The following is a 22,500-nucleotide window of genomic DNA, read 5'->3' as shown; positions in this document are numbered from 1 at the left end:
GTATGTGTGTGTGTGTGTGTGTGTGTGTGTGTGTGTGTGTGTGTGTGTGTGTGTGTGTGTGTGTGTGTGTGTGTGTGTGTGTGTGTGTGTGTGTAGAGCGATTCAGAGTAAACTACTGGACCGATCTTCATGAAACTTGACATGAGAGATCCTGAGTATGGTATCTCGAGACGTTTTTTCATTTTTTTGATAAATGTCTTTGATGACGTCATATCCGGCATTTTGTAAAAATCGAGGCGGCACTGTCAAACGTACCCTCATTTTTAAATAAAATTGATTGAAATTGTGGCCAAGCAATCTTCGAGGAAGGCCGGACTTTGGTATTGCATTTCAGCTTGGAGGCTTAAAAATTAATTTTTGACTTTGGTCATTACAAATCTGAAAATTGTAATTAAAATTATTTTTTATAAAACGATCCAACATTACGTTTATCTTATTCTTCATCATTTTCTGATTCCAAAAACATATAAATATGCTATATTCGGATTAAAAACAAGCTCTGTAAATTAAAAATATAAAAAAATTTTATTTTTTTTTATTTTTTTTATTTTTTTTCGTGTGTGGCTTGGAGCAAACCTTCTTCATAGGTCTTTTCTTTTCTCAGTCAAATGTGTACATTTTTAGATCAACAAACTTTATCAGTAAACTAATATGTTTAAGTAAATAAATAAAGATAATCATAACATAAATTTATTCCTTATTATACATTTCTATCCGTAAATAACAGTCTCTAAATATTATTATATTTATAAGTTTTGACTAAATGTTTTAACGTAGAGGGGGAATCGAGACGAGGGTCGTGGTGTACGTGTGTGTGTGTGTGTGTGTGTGTGTGTGTGTGTGTGTGTGTGTGTGTGTGTGTGTGTGTGTGTGTGTGTGTGTCGGTGTGTGTGTGTGTAGAGCGATTCAGAGTAAACTACTGGACCGATATTTATGAAATTTTTCATGAGAGTTCCTGCGTATGATATCCCCAGACGTTTTTTTCATTTTTTGGATAAAATTAATGTCTTTGATGACGTCATATTCGGCATTTTGTAAAAGTTGAGGCGGCACTGTCACACTCTCATTTTTTAATAACATTGATTGACATTTTGGCCAAGCAAGCTTCGACAAAGGCCGGACTTTGGGATTGCATTTCAGCTTGGAGGCTTAAAAATTAATGAATGAATTTGGTCATTAAAAATCGGAAAATTGTAATTAAAATTAATTTTTTTATAAAACGATCCAGCATTACGTTTATCTTATTTTTCATCATTTTCTGATTCCAAAAACATATAAATATGTTATATTCGGATTAAAAACAAACTGAAAATTAAAAATATAAAAATTATGATTAAAATAAAATGTCCGAAATCGATTTAAAAACAATTTCATCTTATTCCTTGTCCGTTCCTGATTCCAAAAAACATATAGATATGATATGTTTGGATTAAAAACACGTTCAGAAAGTTAAAAATAATAGAGATATAGAAAAGCGTGCTATCCTCCTGTGTAAGGCACTATAGCAGGTCTGCGCATAAGTTGACGGCTGGGAGATCGGACAAATCTTCACCAACCCACCAGGCTGGGATTTGAACCCACGACCTTTCGATTAGTAGGCCCATGTCTTATCCACTAGGCCTCTACGCCCCGTCGGTATTGCATCTGATCTGAGTAAATGCGTTTGTGTTAACACCATCATGCCATACGCACTATACGTGGCAGCAGTGGCCCTGAGAGATATAACAATGTTAACAATAATGAATATTGTGTGACCAGTACATGTGGCGATTTTAGTCCGTGTGGTTAATTGTTTTATGTAGGTTGTACATTAATTGTTTAATTCTGTATATGTTCTTTTGTAAAGGGCCTAGAGCCATAGGTTAGGCACTTAAACATTTCCAGTTATTATTATCATTGTAAAAAGAAGAAATATATTATTCACAAAGCGTTTATATCGTGTAATCGGGGTAATCGTGTAATTGTGTTCAGAGCATGATTTCATACGTACTGTACAGAGAGATATAATAACTTCAGGAAATAAAATTGCATAATCGTATTTAAACAAACAATATAGCAATGACCTTGTATTACAATTGAGTGACGCGATGCATTCAGCTCACTATGGCAGACCACGCTGTACAACAGTAACCGTGCCAGCAACAACAATTGGACAATAAAATCCCACAAAGATGTTCTATCCACACAGCTGTCATAATTGTAATCCTTATTCGGAATCACACACACACATGTCAATACACACACACACACACACACACACGCACACACACACATTCACCCACCAACACACACATACACACACACACACGCGCACACACACACACATACAAACACACACACACACACTCACATACCCACAAACACACACACACACACACACACACACCACACACACACACACACACACAACCCGTGATGAGATCATATGGTTTCTTTGTACCACAGCAGTGGTCGTGATCCACACATGTCGGTCAGCCTTCGAAGTGCACGAGCATGTGAGTCAATGGCGCTCTGACTGTCAAGCCCCGTCAACTCGATGCGCTCTCAGACAGCAGATAAAACCTCTTCACCCCCTTTTCCTCCCCTGCTTAATTGTTCTGACCGGGTCAGCCCGACTGTAACTGCGCCCTTTAAAGTCCCACTCCTCCCCTGCTTTTTTCATTTAGTCAAGTTTTGACTAAATGGTTTAACGTAGAGGGGGGAATCGAGACGAAGGTCGTGGTGTATGTGTGTGTGTGTGTGTGTGTGTGTGTGTGTGTGTGTGTGTGTGTGTGTGTATGTGTGTGTGTGTGTGTGTGTGTGTGTGTGTGTGTGTGTGTGTAGAGCGATTCAGAAAAAAACTACTGGACCGATCTTCATGAAACTTGACATGAGAGATCCTGAGTATGGTATCTCGATCAGACTTTTTTTCGTGTTTTTGATAAATGTCTTTGATGACGTCATATCCGGCATTTTGTAAAAATCGAGGCGGCACTGTCAAACGTACCCTCATTTTTAAATAAAATTGATTGAAATTGTGGCCAAGCAATCTTCGAGGAAGGCCGGACTTTGGTATTGCATTTCAGCTTGGAGGCTTAAAAATTAATTTTTGACTTTGGTCATTACAAATCTGAAAATTGTAATTAAAATTATTTTTTATAAAACGATCCAACATTACGTTTATCTTATTCTTCATCATTTTCTGATTCCAAAAACATATAAATATGCTATATTCGGATTAAAAACAAGCTCTGTAAATTAAAAATATAAAAATTATGATTACAATTAAATTTCCGAAATCGATTTAAAAACAATTTCATCTTATTCCTTGTCCGTTCCTGGTTCCAAAAACATATAGATATGATATGTTTGGATTAAAAACACGTTCAGAGAGTTAAAAATAATAGAGATATAGAAAAGCGTGCTATCCTCCTCAGCGCAACCGCTACCGCGCTTTTCTGGATTGTTAATTTTACTGTCTTTGCCAAGAGCGGTGGACAGACGATGCTACGAGTGTACGGTCTTGCGGAAAAAATGCAATGCGTTCAGTTTCATTCTGTGAGTTCGACTGAGCTTGACTAAATTTTTTTATTTTTTTTATTTTTTTTTTTAACCTCAGTTGCATGCAGGTTTGCTACTACAATTATTTTTTGCCTTTTATTTATTTTTTTATTTTTTTATTTTTTTTTATTTATTTATTTTTTTTTCGTGTGTGGCTTGGAGCAAACCTTCTTCATAGGTCTTTTCTTTTCTCAGTCAAATGTGTACATTTTTAGATCAACAAACTTTTTCAGTAAACTAATATGTTTAAGTAAATAAATAAAGATAATCATAACATAAATTTATTCCTTATTATACATTTCTATCCGTAAATAACAGTCTCTAAATATTATTATTTCAAACACTCAATTTAAACTTACACTTGTTTTATACCAGTCCCCTGAGGGTTATATCTACTGGCCGTATAAAATTTCATCTCACACGGCATCACTGCAGAGCGCCTAGAACTGTACCCACGGAATATGCGCGATATAAGCCTCATTGATTGATTGATTGATTGATATATCCCTTTGAAAAATAAATTAAATTTCAAGGGGTGTCCCATATCTAAATTTACTTATACACATTTTTCCAATCAAGATTAAATGGGTAAGATACTTAAACATATCATGTGTCAAACCATTCTTATCTCGCACACAAATCAGCACATCTGTTGCTTGTAAAATAATTGCTATGTTATATCGATCGTAAAACAATGTTTCAACATGCTTCCACAAATGGTGAATTTTACTGCAATAGAAAAAGAAATGTTCAATATAATCAACTTGTTCAATACAATATGGACATTTATCATTATCTGTGAGTCCCATTTTTAAGAGAAGAATATTGGTTGGGTATATATTGTGTAATATCTTCCACTGTAATTCTTTTAGTCTGGTTTCTGTTGTTGTCTCTTTTGCATTGAGCCAAACCTTTTCTTCAATATTAATACCAAGTTTGTTCAGCCAAAATCGAACACAGCAGGGTGGACTATATTTCATATCTGTCATAAAACTTCGAAAGTCTCTAGCTTTTAACATAACTTTATCATTAAAATACAATTTCGAAAATTCTTCAGTAACAGCATATATATACATAATCCGTATTGTTCTTTAAATAACGAGACAACGCCGAGTGAACAACAATGTACTGTAAATAGAGTTCTGGTGAAGTACCAATTAAGTTCTGTACATTTTGAAATGACAAAATGGAATTGTTTTCTAAAAGGTCATTGACATGTGTTATTCCTTTTTTTGCCCAGTTGTCAAAATAAATTACATTATTTTGATATTTTATATCGACATTATTCCATATGCATGCCATCTTCAGAGATGAAGGAGAGTGCAGTGTATTATGTTCCAACCAGACTCGCAGTACTTTGCTCCAGAAGGAGGACTGAAGACTATTTAACCCTTTAAACTTTTTAGGACCAATAATTGAATTAAAACAAGATAAATCTGTTCCAAAATTACGGAAATATAATCTAGGAATCCAAGTCCATGTACTATTGTTATTCATATTCGAAAGCTGAGCAAGCCAGCCGCACAGAATAGATTCTTGCAATATTTGCATATCAATCATTTGAATTCCTCCTGTTCCTATTCCACTGCACATAACACTTCTCTTCACTTTCTCAAACGCTTTCTTATTACAATTAATTTTCCTCCAAAGAAAACGAAACAATAACGTATTAATTTCTTTCAACACAGGTTCAGGGATGCATATTGCCTGCATAACGTAAACAAACTGGGAAATCAAAAAACTTTTTATTACGCACATTTTACCAAATATGCCAAGATTCCGTTTTTCCCAGTTTAAAATCACCTGTTTAATACTCTTAATTCGTTGTGTCCAGTTTTCATTCTAAATGTTGTATTTTCGCCTTACGCGACTTGTTCCTGACTGGGTTAGCCCGACTGTGACTGCGCCCTTTAAAGTCTCACTCCTCCCCCTGAAAACATCCCCGTGCATTCATGAGCGCAAACTCCCACGTACACTCGTGTTTTTTTGCACGAGTGGGTTTTTACGTGTATGACCTTTTTTACCCCGCCATTTCAGGCAGCCATACGCCACTTTCGGAGGAGGCATGCTGGGTATTTTACGTGTATGACCGTTTTTACCCCGCCAGTTAGGCAGCCATACGCCGCTCTCGGAGGAGGCACGCTGGGTATTTTTGTGTTTGTATATCCCACCGAACTCTGACATAGGTTGCAGGATCTTTTCCATGCACACTTGGGAGGCCGACGTCTTACAACTAGGCCATTGCGCCCGTCGAAAACAGTTCGACCAAGCGTCTCAGAGCTGTCAGGCTTTTACATTTGGTAAAACCATCCCTCCACTTGGTCACATGCCAAATATAACACCCTGACCTTTTGCTGTGGTGAGAATGAATTTCCGAGAAAGACGCCAGTGACAGAATTCACGGATGGACACGTAAGACAATGTCACAGTTAACAAGGACGCACGCGACACAAACTGTGACGTAATGAGAGGATAAACACAACAGAAACTGTGTCAGAACACAAGAACACACGCTACAAAAACTGTGACCCAACGCGAAACCAAACACGTCAGAAACTGTGACGTAATGACGCACGCATCAGAAACTAGATGTCACACAAAGAGGGTAATACACAGCTGCTGTAAGATGGCATCAAGGCGGCACATTTGCGCCATCAGAGCTGTGGGCATAATGCGGCATTCATCCACTGGACGCAAGGTCAGGCCATGGTCAGATAAACTCACTGGACAATAACCAGACACTCTTGACCACCCACAGGTGTTGTGACGGCTTTGCAACATTTTAAGGGGTCGACAATTTCTTTAACATGGGTCACGTGGCCGCCACTCAAATAAGGGTATCCTCAAAATCAACCAGAAAACAACTTAACGTATTCCGGGACCCATCTATATATATATACGACTTGTGTCTGTCTGTCTGTGTGTGTGTGTGTGTGTGTGTGTGTGCCAAAGTTCTCGGTGGATCTTTATCAAATTTGGAGACCGTATTCAGCTACATCCCGGACACAACCTCATCGATGAGATATTTCAACACGTGCTCTCAGCGCGCAGCGCTGAACCGATTTTGGTTTTTCTCTGGATCCATTCCCAGTAACTCTTCCTTATCTTCTCCAGTGTTTTCAGTCGCGTTTATCTCCCTTCCTCCGGCAAAGCCGGCGTACACCCGGCATAGCCGGGTCCCCGGCGCAGCCGGGTATTCGGCTCGACTTCTTCCCGGCGCAGCCGTACCCGGCGAAGCGGGTATTCATCTAGTCTATATATATATATATATATATATATATATATATATATATATATATATACGACTTGTGTCTGTGTGTCTGTGTGTGTGTGTGTGTGTTCGCGATGCACGGCCAAAGTTCTCGATGGATCTGCTTCAAATTTGGTGGGCATATTCAGGTAAACCCCGGACACAACCTGGTCGATGAGAATTTTCAACACGTGCTCTCAGCGCGCAGCTCTGAAGCGATTTTGGTTTTTCTGTTCATCTTCCCAGATCCATTCCCACTAACTCTTCCTTATCTTCTCCAGTGTTTTGCGTTTATCTCCCTTCCTTCGTGTGGCGTCAATCCATATTCCCGTTTCTATTTTTAGAAGGTCACTGTCGACAACGCTCAATCCATATTCCCGTTATACTATTTTTAGAAGGTCACTGTCCCGGCGAAGCCGGGTATTACTCTTCCTTATCTTCTTCAGTGTTTTGCGCGTTTATCTCCCTTTTTTCATGCGGTGCGCCGGCACACCCGGCGCAGCCGGGTCCCCGGCGCTGCCGGGTATTCGGCTCGACTTCTTCCCGGCGAAGCCGTACCCGGCGAAGCGAGTATTCATCTAGTATAAAATATATCTTAATTTGGAAAAGTGTACCTGGTAGAAAGATGGAGTGTCTCAAATGGCATTACACGTTTTACTGAAATGCCAACTTGCTCCGTGTATCTAACTGATTGTGTGCGACATTGTTATAATCAATTCTATGAATAGAGTTTTTTAACCAAAGACATGACTAAGAACTCAATGCTTTAGTTGGGGTACTGCATTTGTCGCAATAACTGTTTTGCTAAGTTTAAATTCTGTCCATATGGAGACAGTACGTAAGAACATTACAGGCGTCACCTCAGGCTTTACCAAACCGAACAGTAAATCACAAGGCAACTGGTGCAGCCTCTTTAAAAAAAATAGTGGTTTTCTGCAAATAAAATGTCCCAGACATTCAAACAATATTTGGACAACTGGTGCCGCTAAGAAAATGAGTCATGAAGACACGCACATGTGTAGAACCAAGTTCAGTACCTTCTTTCCATTTATAGCTGTTCCAACAAATGATCGCAACATGCCGTCTGCCATCTGCACAATCTGCTATATCTGGCTTTCCATTCAGACTGAGAGCTCTCAAGTAATAGAATGTCTTTTTATCTGCACGAACGCTTTCACATGAATTATACATGTACCCCAAACTGCAATATTGCGTGGGAGATAAAGAGAATAGTTGGAAATTAGCTTATTTTCCTGGCTCATTTCCTTGCAAACCGCGGCAGGAAATTCGCACCAACCAATCATTGTATTAGTGCGTGCGACAGACGGTTATTCATTTGTGATTCACGTTTTTGTTGGACGGGTATTGTTTTTCTCCTGTAGATCTTATGTTAAAAGTCCTGAAGAATCTATATATATATATATATATACGACTTGTGTCTGTGTGTGTGTGTGTGTCTGTGTGTTCGCGATGCACGGCCAAGGTTCTCGATGGATCTGTTTCAAATTTGGTGGCCATATTCAGGTACACCCCGGACACAACCTGGTAGATGAAAATTTTCAACACGTGCTCTCAGCGCGCAGCGCTGAACCGATTTTTGTTTTTCTGTTCACATTCCCAGATCCATTCCCACTAACTCTTCCTTATCTTCTCCAGTGTTTTGCGTTTATCTCCCTTCCTTCGTGTGGCGTCAATCCATATTCCCGTTTCTATTTTTAGAAGGTCACTGTCGACAACGCTCAATCCATATTCCCGTTATACTATTTTTAGAAGGTCACTGTCCCGGCAAAGCCGGGTATTACTCTTCCTTATCTTCTCCAGTGTTTTGCGCGTTTATCTACCTTCCTTCGTGCGGTGCGCCGGCAAAGCCGGGTCCCCGGCGCAGCCGGGTATTCGGCTCGACTTCCTCCCGGCGAAGCAGGTATTCATCTAGTAATAAAATATACCAAGTAGCAAATACCAAACACTTGCTTTGACTAACAGCGTACAATTAGCATTCCTCTACATATTCTGACGTCAGGTAGTACCTTACATATCATATGAAATGTCAAGTTTTTAATTTAACAGCCCTATTTCCCTGTGGGTGTCCGGGGCGCCAGGACACTGACCGCTAGGTGGCGTGCAAATTACAAAGTAAGTTCGGAAATATCATCACACGTGCGCTTCGGTCTACTTCTCCGTCAACGCGTGGAATAATTTCATTTCTACTTTGACGAGAGAGAGAGAGAGAGAGAGAGAGAGAGAGAGAGAGAGAGAGAGAGAGAGAGAGAGAGAGAGAGAGAGAGACAGACAGACCGACAAACAAACAGACAGACAGACAGACAGACAGACACAGAAAGACAGAGAGAGAGAGAAAAGGAGAAATAAAGAGAGAGAGAGAGAGAGAGAGAGAGAGAGAGAGAGAGAGAGAGAGAGAGAGAGAGAGAGAGAGAGAGAAAGAGATAGCGACACAGAGACAGAAAGACAGAGAGAGAGAGAAAAGGAGAAATAAAGAGAGAGAGAGAGAGAGAGAGAGAGAGAGAGAGAGAGAGAGAGAGAGAGAGAGAGAGAGAGAGAGAGAGAGAGAGAGAGAAAGAGATAGCGACACAGAGACAGAAAGACAGAGAGAGAGAGAAAGGGAGAAATAGAGAGAGAGAGAGAGACAGCGACACAGAGACAGAAAGACAGAGAGAGAGAGAAAGGGAGAAATAAAGAGAGAGAGAGAGAGAGAGAGAGAGAGAGAGAGAGAGATACAGCGACACAGAGACAGAAAGACAAAGAGAGAGAAATAAAGAGAGAGAAAGAGAGAGGGAGAAAGAGAGAGAGAGAGAGAGAGAGAGAGAGAGAGAGAGAGAGAGAGAGAGAGAGAGAGAGAGAGAGAGAGAGAGACAGCGACACAGAGACAGAAAGACAGAGAGAGAGAGAAAGGGAGAAAGAGAGAGAGAGAGAGAGAGAGAGAGAGAGAGAGAGAGAGAGAGAGAGAGAGAGAGAGAGAGAGAGAGAGAGAGAGAGAGAGAGAGAGAGAGAGATCAAAGCATTACCCGATGCTGGAAACGAACATAACCTAAAATACTCTTAATGTTCACCCCAATGGCAAACATTGTCAAAACTGGACCAGGCTAGTTGGAACCGGTTTTCGGGACCTCTAATCACACACGCACACAAACACACACACACACACACACATTGAAGAAAGCATGCAATCGCTTTTCCAGTTCAGCTTGCACGTCCTATTGCTGTAAATATTGCAGCCAACAATAAACATAACATTATCACGAGCAATGTTTGCGATCATGGGCAGACATGAATATCCTAGTGGCAATTTATGAAGATGGCGAAATGATAGCCACACAGAGCACAAGACGTAAATATTTGATGCCAAGTGCATTCACACATTTTTTTCCAATCGGGTGCTAAGGCAGAAACGACGGGCGGAGAAACAAGACAAAATCTTTATTATCGAGGGTAATAGATAGGCAAGAATATTGCTTTTTTACATCCAGCCCTCGCCCTAATATAGGGTCAACAAGAACAGAAAACAATATAATCAAAGAACTATCACATCAAACTTAATACATTATAACTGTATACAGATACAAATTTAAAACATAAATTGTCATGCTGCATTTTAAGTACAATTTCCAATGATAAAAAGTGTCAATTTTTAACATAACTTAATTTAGATCTGCATATTATTATAATTTTGCTTAACATGCACATACATTTTAAGTGAATTGATGAACCATTCAGCACATGTTTAGTTGCATTATGTGCGACATATAATTTTTTTTTAAGCTGTCTGTGTTTGTTTTATGCTTAAGAAAAGTAAGAGAGTGTGAGAGAGAGAGAGAGAGAGAGAGGGGGAGAGAGAGAGAGAGAGAGAGAGAGAGAGAGAGAGAGAGAGAGAGAGAGGAAGTAAGAAAGCGAGAGGGGGAGAGAGAGAGGGGGGGAAGAGAGAGGAAGAAAGTGAGAGAGAGAGAGGGAGAGAGAAGGGAAGAGAGAGAGAGAGAGAGAGAGAGAAGAGAGAGAGAGAGAGAGAGAGAGAGAGAGAGAGAGAGAGAGAGAGAGAGAGAGAGAGAGAGAGAGAGAGAGAGAGAGAGAGAGACAAAACAGACCCATGTGGATAAAATCAAACTTTACATTGAAGTTGAGACAGAGAGACAGGGACGCACAGAGATAATTATAATAATGATAATACGAGAATTTATAACGCGCACATATCTCACCAAAAGGCGCCTCAAGGCAATAGACTAGGCATACAGCAACATTAAAAAACACACAAACTTAATCAAATCTAAACCTTACAATTAACAAAGTCCGGTCAAAGCCAAGACAGCAAGACCAACCGCAATTCAAGAAATCAGCGAGAAAAAGAAATAAAACCTTTTGCAAGCGTTTAGCTAATAATAAATGGACCTACTGCAACAGTCGTGATCAGGCGCTGAAAGCCGCCAGGGGTTAAGGCAGTCAATGCTATCACTCCCACGAAGGAGAAATGAAACTGATCCTTGCAATATTCTTGGAAGGAGGAAGCCAAGAGAATGGGCTGGGTACCGGTAATGTGAGAAAACCTACACAGTCTGTTTATTTCCAGAAATAATGGCTTTTTGCACAAATGCTGCGTACGTGCAGCAATATTCATCAGCCTGCGTCACCCACCCCACTTGACACACTCGTGATTGCCAGCCTATTTTAGTGGCTTCAGCAAGTGGCTGCAATATATAGACGTTTGAATGCAGTTAATGCAAGTCATTAACAGAAAGATTGCAGGAGCATATTTCTCTTCTGAAAACTAGAAAGTGTATTAAGGCAAAGTTAAGGCAAATCAATACTTCAAGTAATGTTGCCAGTCCAATTAAGGTTTGAAAATAGTGGTGGTGACAGTGTTTTGTTTTTCTCGTTTCTGAAATCGTTTTGGTAAAATAGTTTTCTATATTAAAGGCCCACTCTGCCTCGTGATAACAGTCCGCCTCGCCGTGTCATTCTAGTCAGGCTTTTACACGGAACAAGACCATTCCTCCACGTGGTCACATACCAAACATCATGACACTGATTGCTTGTTGTGGTGGGTTGGAATTTTGTTTTTAATGAACTTACTTCCGCAAAAGTCACCAGTGCCCAGGTTGTTCATGTTTGGTATGTGACTGAGTGGAGGGATGGTCTTATGCCATGTTAAAGGCTGATCACAGACAGTTAGACGAGGCGGAGTGGGATTTAAGTCTCCCATTGGCACCAACCAAGCAAACGTTGTTAACATTTCTTCTGAAGAGAATCAGAAATTGATGTTCAGCAAAACAGCGATAAAGACATATTAACGTGCAAGATAGAAAAACGTAAATCGAAATTGTGTTGTATGAAGATAACTTCTAACCTATTTAGAATATTGGGCACCAGATAAGGTATATAAAATTATATGGACCTTGGTTTTGAGATGAGATGCAAAAGTAAATGAAACTTGAAGAAAAATACGCACAGCGAAGAGCTCTGTTCCTCCTAGAGTGTGTTCATTATGCCCACAGAAGACAGACAGACAGCCAGCCAGCCAGCCAGCCAGCCAGCCAGCCAGACAGACAGACAGACAGACAGACAGAGAGACAGACAGACAGACAGAGAGACAGAGAGACAGAGAGACAGAGAGACAGACAGACAGACAGACAGACAGACAGACAGACAGACAGACACACTCGGAGAAGACAGACAGACAGACAGACAGACAGACATACAGACAGACAGACAGAGAGACAGACAGACAGACAGACAGACAGACAGACAGACAGACAGACAGACAGAGAGACAGACAGACAGACAGACAGACAGACAGAGAGACAGACAGACAGACAGACAGACAGACAGAGAGACAGACAGACAGACAGACAGACAGAGAGACAGACAGACAGACAGACAGACAGACAGACAGACAGACAGACAGACAGACAGACAGACAGAAAGAGAGACAGACAGACAGACAGACAGACAGACAGACAGACAGACAAAGGAGTAAACAAGAGAAAAAGAGACCGACAGATATTTTTGAAATGTCCAACATGGGACAGAAAGAAGAGTATCAGTGGCAAAGGTACAAGGTAGCAAAGGGAAAAACAAAATGGAAATACAGAGGAACAATGTAAAAGAAAGAAAGAAAGAATGAATGGAGAAAAAAACAAGTCGCGTAAGGCGAAATAACAACATTTAGTCAAGCTGTCGAACTCACAGAATGAAACTGAACGCACTGCTTTTTTCACCAAGACCACATACTCGTAGTTTCGTTAGTCCACCGCTCGTGGCAAAGGCAGTGAAATCGACAAGCCATGCAGAATAGTGCGGTAGTGGTCGCGCTGAGCAGGATAACACGCTTTTTTGTATATCTATTCTTTTTAGCTTACTGAGTTTGTTTTTAATCCAAACATATCATATCTATATGTTTTTGGAATCAGGGACCGACAAGGAATAAGATGAAATTGTTTTTAAATCGATTTCGGAAAATTAATTTTAATCATTCAGAGCTTCTTTGTAATCCAAATATAACATAATTATGTATATGTTTTTGGAATCAGAAAATGACAAAGAATAAGATGACATTATTTTTAGATCGTTTAAAGAAAAACACTTTTTAATTACAAGTTTCCGATTTGTAATGACCAAACTCATTCATTAGTTTTTAAGCCACCAATCTGAAATGCAATACTAAACTCCGGCCTTTGTCGAAGATTGCTTTGCCAAAAGTTCTATCAATTTGATTGAAAAATAAGGTACGTGTGACAGTACCGCCTCAACATTTACAAAAAGCCGGATATGACGTCATCAAAGGTATTTATCGAAAAAATGAAAAAAAACCGTCCGGGGTTATCATTCCCAGGAACTCTCATGTCAAATTTCATAAAGATCGGTCCAGTAGTTTAGTCTGAATTGCTCTACACACACACACACGCACAGACAGACAGACACACACACACACACATACACCACGACCCTCGTCTCGATTCCCCCTCTATGTTAAAACACTTAGTCAAAACTTGACTAAATGTAAAAAGAGAAACAGAGACAGAGAGTCAGAGAGAGAGATAGAGAGAGAGAGAGAGAGAGAGAGAGAGAGAGAGAGAGAGAGAGATGAAGAGAGAGCGAGAGATAGAGAGATAGATATATAAAGAGAAAGAGAGATGGAGAGAGAGAAAGAAAGAGAGAGAGAGATAGAGAGAGAGAGAAAGAGAGATGAAGAGAGCTGAGAGAGAGAGAGAGATAGAGAGATAGATATATAGAGAGAAAGAGAGATGGAGAGAGAGAAAGAAAGACAGAGAGAGAGAGAGAGAGAGAGAGAGAGATAGAGAGAGAGAGAAAGAGAGATGAAGAGAGAGCGAGAGATAGAGAGATAGATATATAGAGAGAAAGAGAGATGGAGAGAGAGAAAGAAAGACGGAGAGAGAGAGAGAGGGAGAGAGAGTCAGAGAAAGGGAGCGAGAGCGAAAGAGAAAGAAAGAGAGAAAGAGAGATGGAGAGAGAGAAAGAGAGAGAGTGAGAGAGAGAGAGTTGGAGAGAGAAAGAGAGAGAGTGAGAGAGAGAGAGTTGGAGAGAGAAAGAGAGAGAGAGAGATTGAGAGAGAGAGAGACAGAGGGGGGAGCGAGACAGAGAGAGGGAGTGAGCGAGAGAGAGAGAGAAAAGGAAAGAGAAAAAGAAAGAGAGAATGAGAGAGTGAGAAATAAAGAGTGAGAGAGAGAGAGAGAAAGGGGAGGGTGGGGGGGGGGGGGGGGGCACGGAATAAGGTCATTCCTGATCTTGGACTCAAGGCGGACATCAACAGCCTAACTGCTTCGTGTCCAGACTGCACATATTTTGATAAACTAAATTCAACATAGGAAGCAGTCAGGGTGTTGGTATTTGGTATGTGACCAAGAGGAGGGAAGGTCTGACATCATGCAAAGGGTTGGGGCAATCTGGGAGTGTACGCAGAATCGTTTTTATGGGAAGAAATGTGTCTCACAATTTCTTTTGACAAGTAATAATCAAAAAACAAGAAAGGTAAGTTGTTGGAACGTTGTTATTGACAAAATTACGTTACAGTCACTATACCAATTATTCAATAATAGTAATATTATAAAGTTAAAAAACAAAGAATTACTGTACTCACCGATACAAAGACGACACAAGACGATAAAGAATTTGCGCTTTTGGAAGCTTCATCAGGAAAAACAAGAACACAAAAGACAACAAAAAGCAGACGCAACACGGAACGAACAAGGTTTGAAAGAAAAAGATTTCCTTTGTTTTTTAACTTTGTACATCTTACCACAGTCACTTCGTTGTTTAGATTTTGAGTAATATTATAGTTTATATTATAACTATAATAACATAGTTTAGTAAACATGATATAGTTTAATCTTCATTTTGACAAGTAATAGTAACGTAAACAACTTTAACATAAATGTGGTGTTGTTGCTACTCCTTCCGATGATACTTAAGTAATAGTAACGTCAAAATGATCTTAATAATATAGTTTAATAATACAGTTTAATAATATAGTTTAATAGAAATAATATAGTTTAATCTTTATTTTGACAAGTAATAGTAACGTAAACAACTTTAACATAAATGTGGTGTTGTTGCTACTCCTATTTATTTGTTTCTTTCTCATCCAGTTGGAATTTTGATGATACTTAAGTGACAAAATCCAGTAGTGTTTCACATACGAGTAGTCTAATGATTATAGTACAGCGCTGTGAGCATAGCATTATTGTGTGGCTCGCCCTTTATACGCTTTCATTATCAGTGGGAGTATACATGGCGCTTCTTAGTGCAACCCCCCCCCCCCTTTCATTCTTTGTGTATTATACGTCTTCCTCTGACAACAACAGGACTAGTTGGGATTCACTGGATTCCGTACTCGATTTCCTTAAATCTGAAGGTTTCGTCTTCCAGACACATTGTCCTCGACTCCGCTGGGCAAGTAGGGCGTTGAAAAATTGCTGTGTGTGCTTGTGTGACCCAGTGGAGGGCTGGTCTCATCCCATAAAGCATCGCCACTTCTGTGACGTTGGGGCGAACAGTTTTCATGAAGCGGAGTGGGCCTTTAACAGAGCGGTGGGCCTTTAACAGAGCGGTGGGCCTTTAACAGAGCGGTGGGCCTTTAACAGAGCGGTGGGCCTTTAACAGAGCGGTGGGCCTTTAACAGAGCGGTGGGCCTTTAACAGAGCGGTGGGCCTTTAACAGAGCGGTGGGCCTTTAACAGAGCGGTGGGCCTTTAACAGAGCGGTGGGCCTTTAACAGAGCGGTGGGCCTTTAACAGAGCGGTGGGCCTTTAACAGAGCGGTGGGCCTTTAACAGAGCGGTGGGCCTTTAACAGAGCGGTGGGCCTTTAACAGAGCGGTGGGCCTTTAACAGAGCGGTGGGCCTTTAACAGAGCGGTGGGCCTTTAACAGAGCGGTGGGCCTTTAACAGAGCGGTGGGCCTTTAACAGAGCGGTGGGCCTTTAACAGAGCGGTGGGCCTTTAACAGAGCGGTGGGCCTTTAACAGAGCGGTGGGCCTTTAACAGAGCGGTGGGCCTTTAACAGAGCGGTGGGCCTTTAACAGAGCGGTGGGCCTTTAACAGAGCGGTGGGCCTTTAACAGAGCGGTGGGCCTTTAACAGAGCGGTGGGCCTTTAACAGAGCGGTGGGCCTTTAACAGAGCGGTGGGCCTTTAACAGAGCGGTGGGCCTTTAACAGAGCGGTGGGCCTTTAACAGAGCGGTGGGCCTTTAACAGAGCGGTGGGCCTTTAACAGAGCGGTGGGCCTTTAACAGAGCGGTGGGCCTTTAACAGAGCGGTGGGCCTTTAACAGAGCGGTGGGCCTTTAACAGAGCGGTGGGCCTTTAACAGAGCGGTGGTGGGCCGAAGATCAGTGAATGGACCGTTTTGTTTTGTCATAAATTAAATGTTCAGATGATATACCTTTCTTGTTTTGTTATTCTTTCTTTTCCTTTTAAATACCCTTTTTGAGATTGGAATTCCGATCCTATCCAAAAGATCACTGGATAAAATTGGAATTCCGATTTCATTTAGTGTTAAAATCAAACTCGCAAAGCTGCTGAATGAGATCTTCATCCTGATTCTATCCAGCCAAACTAGCCAGAATCAGAAATACGTATCATCGAGTCGCGTAAGGCGAAAATACAACATTTAGTCAAGCTGTCAAACTCAGAGAATGAACCTGAACGCACTGCACTTTATCACCAAGACCGTATGTACTCGTAGCATCGCTGGTCCACCGCTCGTGGCAATGGCAGTGAAATTGTCAAGCCAGAAAAGCGCGGTAGTGGTTGCGCTGAGCAGGATAGCACGCTTTTCTGTATCTCTATTCTTTTTAACTTTCTGAGCTTTTTTTAATCCAAACATATCATATCTATATGTTTTTTGAATCAGGAACCGACAAGGAATAAGATAAATTTGTTTTCAAATCGATTTCGGAAAATTTATTTTAATCATAAATTTCATATTTTTTTATTTTCAGAGCTTGTTTTTAATCCGAATTTTACATATTTATATGTTTTGGGAATCACAAAATGATGAAAAATAAGATAAAATTAATTTTGGATTGTTAATTGCAATTTTCAGATTTTTAATGACCAAACTCATCAATTAATTTTTAAGCCGCCAAGCTGAAATGCATTACCAAAGTTCGGCCTTCGTCGAAGATAGCTTGGCCAAAATTTCAATCAATTGCATTGAAAAATGAGGGTGTGACAGTGCCGCTTCAACTTTTACAAAAAGCCGGATATGACGTCATCAAAGATCGGAAAAATGAAAATAATTTCTGGTGATATCATACCCAGGAACTCTCGTGTAAAGTGTCATGAAGATCGGTCCAGTAGTTTAGTCTGAATCGCTCTACATACACAGACAGACAGACAGACAGACAGACAGACAGACAGACACACACACACACACACACACACACAGAGACACACACACACACACACACACACACACACACACACACACACACACACACACTCGATTCCCCCTCTATGTTAAAACATTTAGTCAAAACTTGACTAAATGTAAAAAGAGATCAAAATGGCCAGCACAGCTGATACTGAAGTTGGCGCTTTATAACAAAATGGTGTCCCTTTGAAAAGTAAGTTAATGATTTAATGTCTGACCACAACCAGTAATGTTTGTATCAATTTTGTTGAAAAGATTTTATTCCAGTTTGTAATAGTACAGGAATACGGGGAATCCAGGGTAGGGACACGAACTCAAGCAAAAGCGTATTATTACGAATTTACGTAACCAAATTACACGGATGCTCGGATGCAGCTGCTATGGATGATATACTACAGGACACAGTTTATACTTGACCTCGTGTTTCATTTCGAGGACGCCAGTGTACCTCTTTGCAGAAATACGGTAAACGGAATGCTTATGGCGAAGCTTCTTTGCACAAAGAAACACAGTAAAAGGCCACATTGCAAAAATCTTACCTGTCAATGCTTGACAAGGTCGCGTGTTCAATTTGATGCAATAATAAACTGTGCTCCGGATGTCCTCAGTTTTTTGTGTGAACAAAGCAGTACTTGCAATTGAGATTGTGACGAAGTTTCAAGCAAGCCACGTTTAATTGGCTGCTTTTTTTTGGTCCTGGTCGAACACGGAATATTCTCTTGTGTGTGAGCGTCCTTGGTTAGTGCGGCGTGCATACTATTCCCTGGTTAATTCCAATCTTTACAAGACGCTAAAAACAAGAATGGTAGGTATATAATTAGAACGTTTATTGGCGGGGATGTAGCTCAGTCGGTAGCGCGCTGGATTTGTATCCAGTTGGCCGCTGTCAGCGTGAGTTCGTCCCCACGTTCGGCGAGAGATTTATTTCTCAGAGTCAACTTTGTGTGCAGACTCTCCTCGGTGTCCGAACACCCCCGTGTGTACACGCAAGCACAAGACCAAGTACGCACAAAAAAGATCCTGTAATCCATGTCAGAGTTCGGTGGGTTATAGAAACACGAAAATACCCAGCATGCTTCCTCCGAAAACGGCGAATGGCTGCCGAAATGGCGGGGTAAAAAACGGTCATACACGTAACATTCCACTCGTGTAAAAAACACGAGTGTACGTGGTAGTCTCAGCCCACGAACGCAGAAGAAGAAGAAGAAGAAGAAGAAGAAGAAGAAGAAGAAGAAGAAGAAGAAGAAGAAGAAGAAGAAGAAGAAGAAGAAGAAGAAGAAGAAGAACGTTTATTAAAAAGGAGGGAGTCTTAAAATGGGGGTAATTTGACAGAGCTGAAGAACAGAAAGTCTTAGAAAACAAGGTCTTAAAGACCAAACAAAACGTAACATTTGAAACGTTTTAATTTGTCTATAATAAACGTACGTTCTAATTGCCTACCATTCCTGGTTTTTTTTATTCTAAAATTTGAAACGTTCGCAGTCTATCTGTTTTTGGGCGTGTGGAAGATCCTGGGACAAAACAAGGATTTTTCCGTCTAAGGTTAATTTCATTTACTTTACTTAAACTTTACCTTTCTTTACCTTATTATACCAATGCTGTGAAATCCGGTTCGCTTTCTTCCAGTGAAAAGCGTACATCAACAAGAGTAGTGTTAATGTGTAATTAGACACCATTATGGCAGAATAACCGAGGTCGTTTACGTGCCACTGTGGTGACACGGGGGTGGGACAGGTTACCGTCTCTGGGTCTGCACATGAAGTTGACCCGTGTCCGTCCCGGCCTGGATTGGAACCCGTCACCTTAGGATCACAAGGCCACTTGTCATCATTTTCACGAGTTTTCATTCATAACCAGCTGGGTAACAAAACACACTGTCCATATGTGACAAATCTAGGTTATGGGTGGGTTTGAGCTTCAGTTGAAACGGGGAATGTCAAAGTAAAAGCCAATCAGACTGTTCAAATCATAATGTGGCACCATCACGGCTTTAGTTTGTGTTTCCGAGGACAACAAACTGTATACATTCACTATCAAAGACCCAATCAATGTTACAAATTACCGCGACGACTCATGGTCAATTTGCAACTAAGCTATGCAATCGCAAATTGTGCATGCAACGAAAAATCTTAAAACACTTACAAGAATTGGTACATGCTTTTAACTGATGGCAGCTTCTAACTGACTGACCTCGTAAATATGATGGCAGCTTTTAACTGACTGACCTCGCAAATATGCTGGCAACTTTTAACTGACTGACCTCGTAAATATGATGGCAGATTAACTGACTGACCTCGCACATATGATGGCAGCTTTTAACTGACTGACCTCGCAAATATGATGGCAGCTTTTAACTGACTGACCTCGCAAATATGATGGCAGCTTTTAACTGACTGACCTCGCAAATATGATGGCAGCTTTTAACTGACTGACCTCGCAAATATGATGGCAGCTTTTAACTGACTGACCTCGCAAATATGATGGCAGCTTTTAACTGACTGACCTCGCAAATATGATGGCAGCTTTTAACTGACTGACCTCGTAAATATGATGGCAGCTTTTAACTGACTGACCTCGTAAATATGATGGCAGCTTTTAAAGTGTTTAGAGTCGAAGATAAGCGGCACAAGTTTACGCTTGACGTCATTTAACAATATGACGTGATCGCTTGAACTTCTGACGCGCTTTGGAGCGATAGCATTTTAAAACTAACGCTCCCCGTCGGTCATTGTGCGTAACTTTTCGCACTATTAACATAATGACAAAAACCATGTTTGGTGGCTTGTTGCCAGACCAGCACTTCATGTTGGTCCTCGGGGAGTATAGTATATCGCTGTCTGTTACATATTTATCAACCTCGGCCTTGCGGTCGATATCGATAAAACAAAAGACAATATGTCCCCCCTCGGACAAATAAACAAGTCGCGTAAGGCGAAAATACAATATTTAGTCAAGTAGCTGTCGAACTCACAGAATGAAAGTGAACGCCATGCCATTTTTCAGCAAGACCGTATACTCGTAGCATCGTCAGTCCACCGCTCATGGCAAAGGCAGTGAAATTGACAAGAAGAGCGGGGTAGTAGTTGCGCTAAGAAGGATAGCAGGCTTTTCTGTACCTCTCTTTGTTTTAACTTTCTGAGCGTGTTTTTAATCCAAACATGTCATATCTATATGTTTTTGGAATCAGGAACCGACAAGGAATAAGATGAAAGTGTTTTTAAATTGATTTGGACAATTTAATTTTGATAATAATTTTTATATATTTAATTTTCAGAGCTTGTTTTTAATCCGAATATAACATATTTATATGTTTTTGGAATCAGCAAATGATGGAGAATAAGATAAACGTAAATTTGGATCGTTTTATAAATTTTGATTTTTTAACAATTTTCAGATTTTTAATGACCAAAGTCATTAATTAATTTTTAAGCCACCAAGCTGAAATGCAATACCGAAGTCCGGGCTTCGTCGAAGATCACTTGACCAAAATTTCAACCAATTTGGTTGAAAAATGAGGGCGTGACAGTGCCGCCTCAACTTTCACGAAAAGCCGGATATGACGTCATCAAAGACATTTATCAAAAAAATGAAGAAAACGTTCGGGGATTTCATACCCAGGAACTCTCATGTCAAATTTCATAAAGATCGGTCCAGTAGTTTAGTCTGAATCGCTCTACACACACACACACACACACAGACACACACACACACGCACATACACCACGACCCTCGTTTCGATTCCCCCTCGATGTTAAAATATTTAGTCAAAACTTGACTAAATATAAAAACAAGTCGCGTAAGGCGAAAATACAATATTTAGTCAAGTAGCTGTCGAACTCACAGAATGAAACTGAACGCAATGCCATTTTTCAGCAAGACCGTATACTCGTAGCATCGTCAGTCCACCGCTCATGGCAAAGGCAGTGAAATTGACAAGAAGAGCGGGGTAGTAGTTGCGCTAAGAAGGATAGCACGCTTTTCTGTACCTCTCTTTGTTTTAACTTTCTGAGCGTGTTTTTAATCCAAACATATCATATCTATATGTTTTTGGAATCAGGAACCGACAAGGAATAAGATGAAAGTGTTTTTAAATTGATTTCGAAAAAAAAGTTTGATAATAATTTTTATATATTTAATTTTCAGAGCTTGTTTTTAATCCGAATATAACATATTTATATGTTTTTGGAATCAGCAAATGATGGAGAATAAGATAAACGTAAATTTGGATCGTTTTATAAATTTTTTTTTTTTTTTTACAATTTTCAGATTTTTAATGACCAAAGTCATTAATTAATTTTTAAGCCACCAAGCTGAAATGCAATACGGAAGTCCGGGCTTCGTCGAAGATTACTTGACCAAAATTTCAACCAATTTGGTTGAAAAATGAGGGCGTGACAGTGCCGCCTTAACTTTCACGAAAAGCCGGATATGACGTCATCAAAGACATTTATCAAAAAAATGAAAAATAAGTTCGGGGATTTCATACCCAGGAACTCTCATGTCAAATTTCATAAAGATCGGTCCAGTAGTTTAGTCTGAATCGCTCTACACACACACACACACACACACACACACACACACACAGACACACAGACACACACACGCACATACACCACGACCCTCGTTTCGATTCCCCCTCGATGTTAAAATATTTAGTCAAAACTTGACTAAATATAAAAAGTTGGTCTGACGACAAGCCAAACAGCCAAACATCTGATACTGTTTATTTGGACACTTACCAATATTCAACAGTCTGACTCAACAGAGTAGATGTGTTTGTTGTTGCTTATTATTTTGATTGAGCAGAGTAACATACGTG

The 22,500-nt window shown here is 40.3% G+C and overlaps 1 protein-coding gene across 1 annotated transcript in view; it reads right to left on the bottom strand.

The window, feature by feature from the left end:
* Positions 1-22,500, bottom strand: part of LOC138945800 (uncharacterized) — a 52,798-nt gene that overhangs the window by 23,719 nt on the left and 6,579 nt on the right. The gene's annotated exons all lie outside the window — the stretch shown is intronic.

Source organism: Littorina saxatilis, linkage group LG13 (assembly GCF_037325665.1).
Source record: "Littorina saxatilis isolate snail1 linkage group LG13, US_GU_Lsax_2.0, whole genome shotgun sequence".
Classification (NCBI taxonomy): domain Eukaryota; kingdom Metazoa; phylum Mollusca; class Gastropoda; order Littorinimorpha; family Littorinidae; genus Littorina; species Littorina saxatilis.
Note: the sequence above shows the minus strand (reverse complement) of the source record. Positions and strands in the feature narration are given on the sequence as shown.